The sequence below is a fragment of the Amborella trichopoda genome, chromosome 1 (genome assembly GCF_054954075.1).
Source record: "Amborella trichopoda isolate Santa Cruz 75 chromosome 1, AtrichopodaSantaCruz75HAP2 v2.0, whole genome shotgun sequence".
In the NCBI taxonomy this organism is placed as follows: domain Eukaryota; kingdom Viridiplantae; phylum Streptophyta; class Magnoliopsida; order Amborellales; family Amborellaceae; genus Amborella; species Amborella trichopoda.
The window spans coordinates 43,363,702-43,373,572 of NC_142336.1; the positions used below are offsets into that span (position 1 = coordinate 43,363,702).

The following is a 9,871-nucleotide window of genomic DNA, read 5'->3' on the forward strand; positions in this document are numbered from 1 at the left end:
TAAACCTCTTCGCCCTTTCTATCCTTTTATAAAGAAATTTCATGGTAGATTTCTTGTCACTATCCATTATTCTTAATTCTTAATAGTGTGCCTAAATGTGCAATTACGAATTTGATGTGGGCACACCTGGATCGGAATCTCTTATCATATATTATGCCTTTTACATTCTATCCCTCACGGGACTTTGCGAGCTTGTTTGTAGTTCACTCCTCGTTGGATACATTCTCTTCAATGTAACTTGGAAATGTATAATAGCTCATGGCCAAGTAGTTTGTTCAAAGTGGGTGGTAGCGGGCCTGATTAACTCCTTCGTGGTATGATGTCTCATCAAGTGAAGGATCCTAGAGTGTTTATAGGAACATAAGGAGAAGCAAAACTAACATAAGGATAAGCACATGGACACTGAAAATCTATAAGCAAGGATCAAACTTACAAGAACAAGCAGAAGTTGGACAACTTACAAGCACAAGCAGAAGTAGAAAGCTTACAAGCAGAAGAAAAACAAAAGCACACCAAAAGAAATAAATTAGGCTGAGAGGCTCTAAGTAGCACTCTGCCATTACAACTAACTTAAGAGACTTTATATAGGCACCAGACTTGAAATCCGGATTCCAAACCATAATAAAATAAGACAGGTGGCCTGGACAAGTGGCTATTTTGAACAGTAAAAAGTAGATGTACAGTGGACAGGTGGCCGACATGAACAGCGAACAGTGAATATTCTTCCTTATCTCCAACAGTAATATCTATAGTGATTTTGATCAGTGCTGCCGACAGAATAGTGATATCCACAGTGATATTGAACAGTGCTGCCGACAAAATAGTGATATCTATAGTGATTTTGAACAGTGTTGCCGACAAAATAGGGATGTCCATGGTGAGGGTCCAATATAGGTATCATCATTGGAACCATCTGTTTGTATTTCTGCAGGAGGAGGGTGATCAACAAGCCATATGTGCAGTCGATGTAGTAGTGCAGCGCCTTGGGGAGTCTCATCATTCTATACTGTGGTTCCTGTATAGGCATCCAAAGGAATCCATTCTGGCTGGATTCTGTTAATATAACACATGAGAATTTTTAACTCTTTCCATAATTCTGTCTGAAATATCCAAAAATTCAGGAGATTAGAATCATACCAATCAATGGTCTGGATAAGAGGATGTTGGGTAAAATAAGTATTTTTAGGATAGATTTGAGGTCTAAGGTCTTGATGGAAAGCTATAATGATAGAAGGTCGGTGTGGATAACCAAATGATTCAATCCATTAATTATAATGGTAGTGCTTTAAAAGGAATTTATAGAAGTGGAAGGCTATGGGATTGGGGTGGATGTAATTGTTCCATTATAAGAAATGACAATGTCTGAGATATGATAATAATTTCCTTACATGGAAATTAAAACATATATGGTGGTTTTGGGTAAGATACCAAAGGAAACAAATAGCTTCTTTTGGCATATTATAATAATATCTAGTTTGGAATATGGATAAAAATGGGTATGTAGGATGGCATCGAATTTCTTGAAAACATTCTCCATGATTTCTGATTAATATTTCATGCATTTTTTGTTGCATATTCTCATTTCTTGATTCTATTGTTTTACTGAGAATGATGTCAAATATTTCATCAGGAACGTCTTTTGAATCTTCATCAATTCTGATTATTGCTCCCAAAAAAGGAACAACTGAAAGACCTGGTTCTTCAGAAAATTTTCTTCGAGAAAACATATTTGCCAAAATATTGTTCTTTCCAGAAATATGCTTATACTCAAAATTCTATTGAGAAAACCAAGTTGACCATCTGAGTAATTGAGGATTCGAAAGAATCTTATTCTTGAATTTTAGCATATTTGGAAAAGCAGATAAATCCATTTCAACAAAGAAAGTATGTCCTATTAGATGAAACTAGAAATTTTCAATTCATCTTTTTACTGCAAGGATTTCTTTGAATGTTGAATGGTAATGAAGTTCAGATTCTTTGAACTTTCTACTTTTATAGCCACAAATCATTCTGTCTTTTTCTTTTTCTTCAAGCAAAATACATGCTCAAAATTCATCAGAAGCATCTGTTTTTAAAATTCTTTTTCCTGTAGAAGGGATTTTTAAAGAAGTTAAATTTTGATATAATCTTTTGAGCTCTAGAATACACTTAGTCTGTTTTCTTGTCCATAGCGGTGCTTTTTCCTTTAGCAAAAGGTAAAGAGGACTAGTGAACAGAGAAAGTTTGGGAATAAAATGGGACATATAATTTACAATTCCTAAAAATTGCTGGATTTGCTTTACAGAAGATAAAGTATCAGGAAATTCTAGCAGGTGTTTGGCTATATGGGGCTGGAGTTTGTACATTCCATTGTGAAAATGCATACCAAGGAAATCTATTTCTGTAGTAGCAAAGATACATTTTTTTTCAGAAAGCATAATACCATAGTTACAACAGAGGGAGTGGAATTTATCTAACAAGAGAACATGACTTTCTAGGTCAGGAAAAATAAGGAGTATGTCATCTATACATATTAGTGCCTGTGTTGAGATTGGTTCAAAAATGGTTGTTAAGACCTTTTGAAAATATGTAGGTGCATTTTTCAAACCAAAAGGCATAACTGTCTATTGGAAATGGTAATTTGGTAAACAGAAGGCTGTTTTAGGACGATCATCTGGGTGAATTGCTATTTGCCAAAATCCTGATTTCAAATCAAATTTGAAAAATATATGGGCATGAGAAATTTGAAAAAATAATGCAATTTGATTAAGCAAAGAGAATTTATCATCTGCAAGAAAAGTATTCAAAGGTTGGTAATTGATCACTAACCTAAGTTTTCTTCGAATTTGTTCAGCTCTTTTGTTTACATAAAAAGCTTCACAAGCCCAAGGAGAACTGGTAGGCTCAATTAACTGTCGTGTCAGTTATAGGTCGACTTGGACCTGGACCTGAACCCAATGTTCGCAAAATCGAACCGGAATGGTTAATCGGACATGGGCCCAAAAGCGGTTTAATCTTTCCAACCAGGCAAGTCTCAGGCAGTCAAAAAAGTGTTGAAAAGAACAAAAAAATACAAAAAAAAAATCTACTAAAATATGAAAAGCATATAAAGAATAATTAAAACAAAACACATTCAAATTATTTGAAAATTAATGACAAAAATGGATTTTAACAAATTGATTTGTGCCTAGGGGTATTTCTAAAATTTTCTGAAAAAGATGTGAATATATAAAAGTGAGTATTAATAACCAACACCATTTTTAATCCTAACCATAATTTAAAGAATATTTAAAAATACATTACAAACCAAATTCCTTATTTTTAGGAATTTATATACTTTTTTTTATTATTATTTTAAAAATACCTGTCGATCACTAAAACTGAAACCGGCCAATAGCCGGTTTCGATCTAACTGGCCGGTGAGCGGTTTAATCGCCTGGTTTTTCCAATAGTGCTTGAACCATACCCAACTTGGGTCCAAAAAAAATCTGGACCTAACGTAGACCCAACTCAAATCTAGGGTTTTGGACCTGGACCCGACCCATTGGGTTTAGAACCTTTACAAAATGCTTTAAAAAATATTCAAAAAATATATCTCATACACACTCACATCATACATTTATAGGAAGATTTATCAAAATAATATATATTTCAAAAAAGAAAAAAAGTTTATGTAAGGTTGCAAGCTTAAAATATAGAATTACGTATGCACTTAAAAAATCCATCGGAAAATGTTGTTTTAATGTTGAAAAACCCTCTAATTTATCATCTCAACATCAAGATGTAGGAATATGAGATAAAAAAAGGTTTTAAGTCCCAGAAATAGTGCATCTTGCAACACATTATCTAGACCGTTCATTTTCAAGATTTTCGTATGTTTATAGATCTACTTGATTTTAATCATTTTTGCGGTTTAAAATTTTATAATTAGATATGAAAATAGATTTTCAAATAATCCTAATAATTTTTTACATAAAAATTAAATGTTAAGATAAAATTTGGAGGTGCCTTAATTGGATTGTTTAACGTGCAACCTTATAGAAACCACATCCTTCAAAAACTAATATTTATGTGTATATGAGAGTATGTATAGATTTGTAAGGGTTATGTCCGGATCAAATCAGTTTGGTCCTAGATCCATGGGTCTAGGATTTTGGACCCAGACCTGATCCATCGGGTCCTAAACTTGGACCCGCACCCGGATCGGGATCTAGTCAACCCCTCGAGTGCCCATTTGCCACCCTATCTTTCACTCGAGTAATAAGGCTCCCTTTCTCTCTCATCAAATAAGGCCTTGCGGTTTTTAATATTGAAGTTTTGATCAGTAGGATTTCATGGCTTGTGCTTTGAAAATAGTAGCAATTTCGAGTTTTTATGAAGCACAAACCGGAACGTTCGACGGTTCTTTGTTTGCTTTCGTTCGCTTGTACTTCGTCATTAACTCAATGAAACTTGCTTATATATCCGGCATCGAAACTTGCGGGTTCGGAACTTGGGACTCATAATGCATGGGCTTCTCTTTTGTTTTGCAAGAGAAGGAAATATATTTTCAAATAAGGAAAAGGAAATGGGCAGCTTCCTATGCTTCCCTACAACATAAAATTTATATACTTCCCTTTATCCAATCGTCTATCCTGAATGGATGAGTGAGATGACTTCAATCACAATGTCAAATCTCTACACTATTTTTTTTTTAGTTTTTTTTTCTACAAAATATGTTGACACCAAATTTTGGGTGTCCACTACTTCTATCTTAAACTCGCACTTGTAAAAAATATATATATAAAAAATGTTCTCAATAAAATAAAATAACCAAAATACCCCTTAAAGTTTAAAAGGCTATTTTGGTTATTATATTTTGTCGCTTTTTACTATTTTTTTTAGGTGCGCCCTATTGAGAAGATGACATGTACCAAATTTTATATTGACACAATTTGTATAAAAGAATTAAAAATAAAATCATATGAGGTGTTGGATCCAAATTAAATGATAAGTAGATCACTAGATCTAAATTGGACGGTTGGATGGAGGGGCGTATATATCTTCTTTGTTGTAGGAGAATTATAGAAGCTTTTCCTAAAAGGAAAAAGTTCATATAAGGACGCTACCTTATAATGTAGAACTGCAGATGCCTCTTGAAATCCATTGAAAAATGTAGTTTTAATATTGAAAAACCTTTTGATTGATCATCTCGACATCGAGATGTATGACTATGAAAAATAAAAAGATTTTAAGTCTCAGAAATAGTGCATTTTACAACATATTATCTACACCGTCCATTTTCAAGATTTTCATATGTTTATAGATATACTTGATTTTAACCATTTTTGAAATTTTAAATTTTATAATTAGATAAAAAAATATATTTTAAGATAATCCTAATAACATTTTACATCAAAATTATATACCATGATAAAATTTGCAGGGCACCGTACCTCTACACCTACAGAGACGTCCGTATGGCAATTGCACCCTTCCTAAAAAAAATGTAAACCATCTAAAATAGGACCAAACCTTCTCATCAAACAACGGAAAAAAGAAAAGAAAAGAAAAAAATTGTCGAACACATGACAAAAAACTAAATTAATTAATTAATTAATATAATCATATATTATATTATCTAGATACAAACAATACATGAGACAAAGAATAAAGTTAAACTAAAAAGAAAACAAAAGAAATAAATAAAAAATAACTAATTTTTTTATCAATAAATAAATGAATTAAATATTCATATATTACCCAATTCATCATTCAAATTTGATACATGAAATTCATCATTTTAACCTTTTTTCAATTAATTTGGGTCAGCAAAATAAATCCTGGTTATCCATTTTACTCTATTTCAAGCCATATCCTCAATGTAACTATAAGTTCCTATATCTTTTCGGACTACTTCCAACACGTCCTTTTGGCCTTACCCCTTGCCATTTTCAGTCCTTCCACTTTGAACTAACTCACACCTCCTAACAGGTGTTGTATTTGGTCGGCGCCACCCATGACCAACCCACCTAAGTCTACTCTCTCCATATATTTCCCAATTCATCATTCAAATTTGATAGGTGAAATAAATTCATTAAAAAAACACAGAGAATTTATATAATACTACATCAACCAAATAAAACTTAAATAAAATAATAAAATAAAAAATGAAAAACTTATGCCATTGCCCTTTTCAAAAGGGCACAAAAACACATCTAGGAAAGAGAAGAAGAAAGCAAACGGAAGAATAATCCTACAATATGTGGGAGGAGAGCTTCACGGGATGGCATAATTTGCATAAGATTGTAACCTTAAACAATCAAAGTAAAACGTACTCCCAAACTTTATCATTAATATAATTTTGGTGTCAATAATTACTATAATTATTATAATAGCATGATAATCTACTTTCATCCCTAATTATAAAATTTTAAACTTCATAAATTGATTCAAATCAAGCAAATTTATATACACATGAAACATTGAAAATAAACTGTGTTGATAATATATTGCAAGATATACTATTTTTAGGACTTAAAATGATGTTTTATTTCCCTATCCATATATCTCAATATTTATATCTAGATGATCAATTAGATGGTTTAACAACATCGAAACAACTCTTCTCAAAGGATTTGTGAGGTGCACCTTAATTCTATAATACAAGATATCAACCTTATATAAAAGCTTTTGCTTTTCATAGTTGTAAGCTTTTTTAGATTCATTTTATTGCAATATCAGTTGCATTTTAAACTACATCTGAACAATGAAATGATTGTAACAGTTAGCATGAAACATGTTCATAGTATTTATGTATCATCGTTAATAAAAATCTACAGTGGAGGTTGCAATACACCCATTATTCTTTGAAATCCAAAAAAATTACATTTTTAAGAAATCGTAGCAAGTTTTTTTTCAAGGTCAAGCTCTCTTAACTGCCGATCCAAATCACCAATTCTCTGATCCAAACCGATTCCCTATATGACCGATTCGCCCAACTAATCTAGGTTTTCAAAGAACGGTGCTAACGTATACTCGGTACAGGGATGGCGTTCTCATTAAAACCGTCCTCTAACAAGTAGACCTCGTTATTTATTATTGAAAATGTTTTATATGCCAATTGGGCACGGAAAGTAGCTGGCAACTTAAATTAATGATACCATCCAAAATATTATTATTTTTTATTTTTTAAGAAAAAGCATAGTTAATCACTCAATATTTAAATATGAGAAAAACATAGAGCAATTGAGCAGAGAAAAATCATTCCTCAGCTAATGACTACATGTAAACCATATTTTTATCATCTTTGCAAAAATAAATGACCATAAGAGAAATTCAGATCATAGTGTTCTGTGAATTTTAGAGAAAGAGAGAAGAGGAGGAATTCAAATCAAATGGTTTTGTCATTTTCACCAAACTCTTGTCTATAAGAGAGAGGGAGGGAGGGAGAGATTCAAACTATATTTCTGTCAATTTTACAGAACTCTTGGTTTTAAGAGAGAGAGATTCAAATGTAAACTCCATGTTAAACACGGCAGGGCACCTCAAAATCAAGGCTCTTCAAAAGTAAAGACCATCCGACTGCAGCGACTGCCAGTTTGTCGAAACCCGGGTTGGTCAAATAGATTGCCGCCGATCAGAACATGGCCACCGTCGTTGCCGCATGCAGAGACCTCACCCTGTGGTAAGTGCTGCATCTTCCTGCGGCGCCCTGCTCCAACCGGCACATTTCTCAGCGCCCCACCGGCGGTCCAGTACCGCTGACACCCCCTGCAAAAGTGCCTCGGCTGGTTTACATTGTAATTGTTGAAATAGCAAAACTTGGTTTCCTTGCTCTTACAACGTGGGCACTGAACTGAATTTTCAGGCCTTCTCACCCTTGACTCATCGGATTCTTCGACCTCCCTTTGTTGAAGCTGATTTTCTTCGATTTCCGAATTTATTGGGATCCTTTTACCAAACAGCTTGAACACGCTTTCTTTGGGCATTTGGAAGCTTTTCCTTGGGGATCTCCAAATTTTGCACCGGAAAATTCAATTTTTTTCCGGCGATTTTGGCCTGTAATAATTGGAAGTGGGTATCCTCAGGTTTTCTCCGTCAGAGAATGTACATCATTGGAAGGGAGGGAAGAGGGAATAAATAGTTGTTTCTTCCTCTTGGCACGCTAAAGGAAAGTACTTAAATATGTTATCGTTTTTGGTAGTTTAATATTTGTGCTGAAATGGGAAAAAGCTTATCCTGTTACGCTCTCTGAAATTGGTGGATATTAAATGAGTGGGGTGATTTCGACTTTCGATTCTTTGAAATGTGTTGAGTCACTTTTGAGTAATTTATTTTGATTGATGGTGGTTCTCTTGGTTTACTTCTAATTCTGTAGTATACACCTGATCGCTTGCGTAAGTTTCCCTTCATTTGCCCATGAAAGATATTACTTATGGAATGATTAGGCAAGCCTTAGTTTTCCTTTGTTTAATTGAAAACCTCTTTTCTCTCTTTTTTTTTTTAATGATTAGGCAAGCATAATTGTTTTCTAGTTATTGATATGCTTAGGGTCCAATCCAACGGTTTTTTATGACTGGATTTTTATGTAGATCTAAGCTCTATGAACCCCACATGGGGTTTCACACTGTTTACACCCAAATCTAAGGTGGAAATCTATTCAATGCTTATCCCATCTTCATCTGTGTCTAAACTTACTAATTTAGAATGTTGGTAAAGATTGGATTCCGTCAAACTATGATTTAAGGAATTAGTGTTTATAGTGCAAATCGGGACGATCTAAAGATGAGATTTGATTAGATTCAAGCCACAAACTGAATTTTTTAAGAGAGTGATAAAGAGTAGGACAATCAAATTCTGATCTGAGGCTAAATCTACTCATAAATGAGTAGATCTGCTATCAGATTAATCGCAAAGCTAGCATCGTTTCGAAATACGAAATACTACGTCTAATTCTAATAAAATAAATAAAAATAAAAATAAATATAGAAAAGAGTAAAAATGTACCAGACCGGGCCAGTTGGTCTGGGGCTCCTGAGGCTTCGAGGCCTCGCCCATGTCAGGACAGGTTGAATTTATGTCGTGCGTCCTCTTTGTTTCTCTTTACATTTTGACCAGGTCTTGGCTTAGTTGGATGAATTTCTTAATCTAAGGGCTACAGGTGGCTTAAAGCTAAGGTTTTTCTAAATCTAAGTTCTAGATCTAGGTGTTTCTCAGGTCTCACAATCTCAAAGTTTTCTTTGGACATATAAGCTAATAAGGTCTAAAGAGCCTAACCTAAAAATGGCCCACGAAATCATCATTTTAAAGATAAAAAATGGTTGGAATGGGCAACAACCCGTAATAAATGGATTTCCCATCCTAAACTGCCATTTTGGTGGTCAAAGGCTTGAGCGACACTACCCATGTTGGCCAGACCAAAATGGTCCAAGTTCAATGAACCTAGCCAAAAATGATCCGGAAGATGAACTGGGTCAAAAATACGCGATTCTTGACAGTTTTGGTTCGTTGACACTAGGTGTGTCTCCCAGACCAAATTTGCCAAGAATAGGTAGTTTTTAATTCCGGGGTGATTCAAAAGTTTTTGAGATATTACATGCCAAAAATCACGGAATTCTAGACAATTTTGGTTAAGCAACACTAGATTTGTCACCCAGACTAAATCTACCCAAAATCGACAGTTCCAAACTTTGAGGTGATCTTTGGGCTATTGTGTTGCTGCCTGTCGAAATTTAGGTCAAAACGAGGTGTTTTACTATTTTTAATGATTTTTTTTATTAAAACTAGGTGTTCTGCAGCATTCTAAATCACAGAACAGACAGTATGGACTATGGTGGTCTATGCCATGGGGATTTACTGCGATAGTGTGGTTCTAAAGATGTCTATGGTTAGTCTGGTCCTAAAGCTGTCT

The 9,871-nt window shown here is 34.0% G+C and overlaps 1 non-coding gene across 1 annotated transcript; it reads right to left on the bottom strand.

Annotated features, from left to right (window-relative positions):
• Positions 1-7,345: 7,345 nt before the first annotated feature.
• Positions 7,346-9,215, bottom strand: LOC18442135 (uncharacterized). The gene is made up of 2 exons (XR_016055351.1): positions 8,968-9,215; positions 7,346-8,125 (listed from the first exon to the last, which is right to left on the bottom strand). It is a non-coding gene; the product is annotated as an uncharacterized LOC18442135 (transcript).
• Between the last annotated feature and the right edge of the window lie 656 nt (positions 9,216-9,871).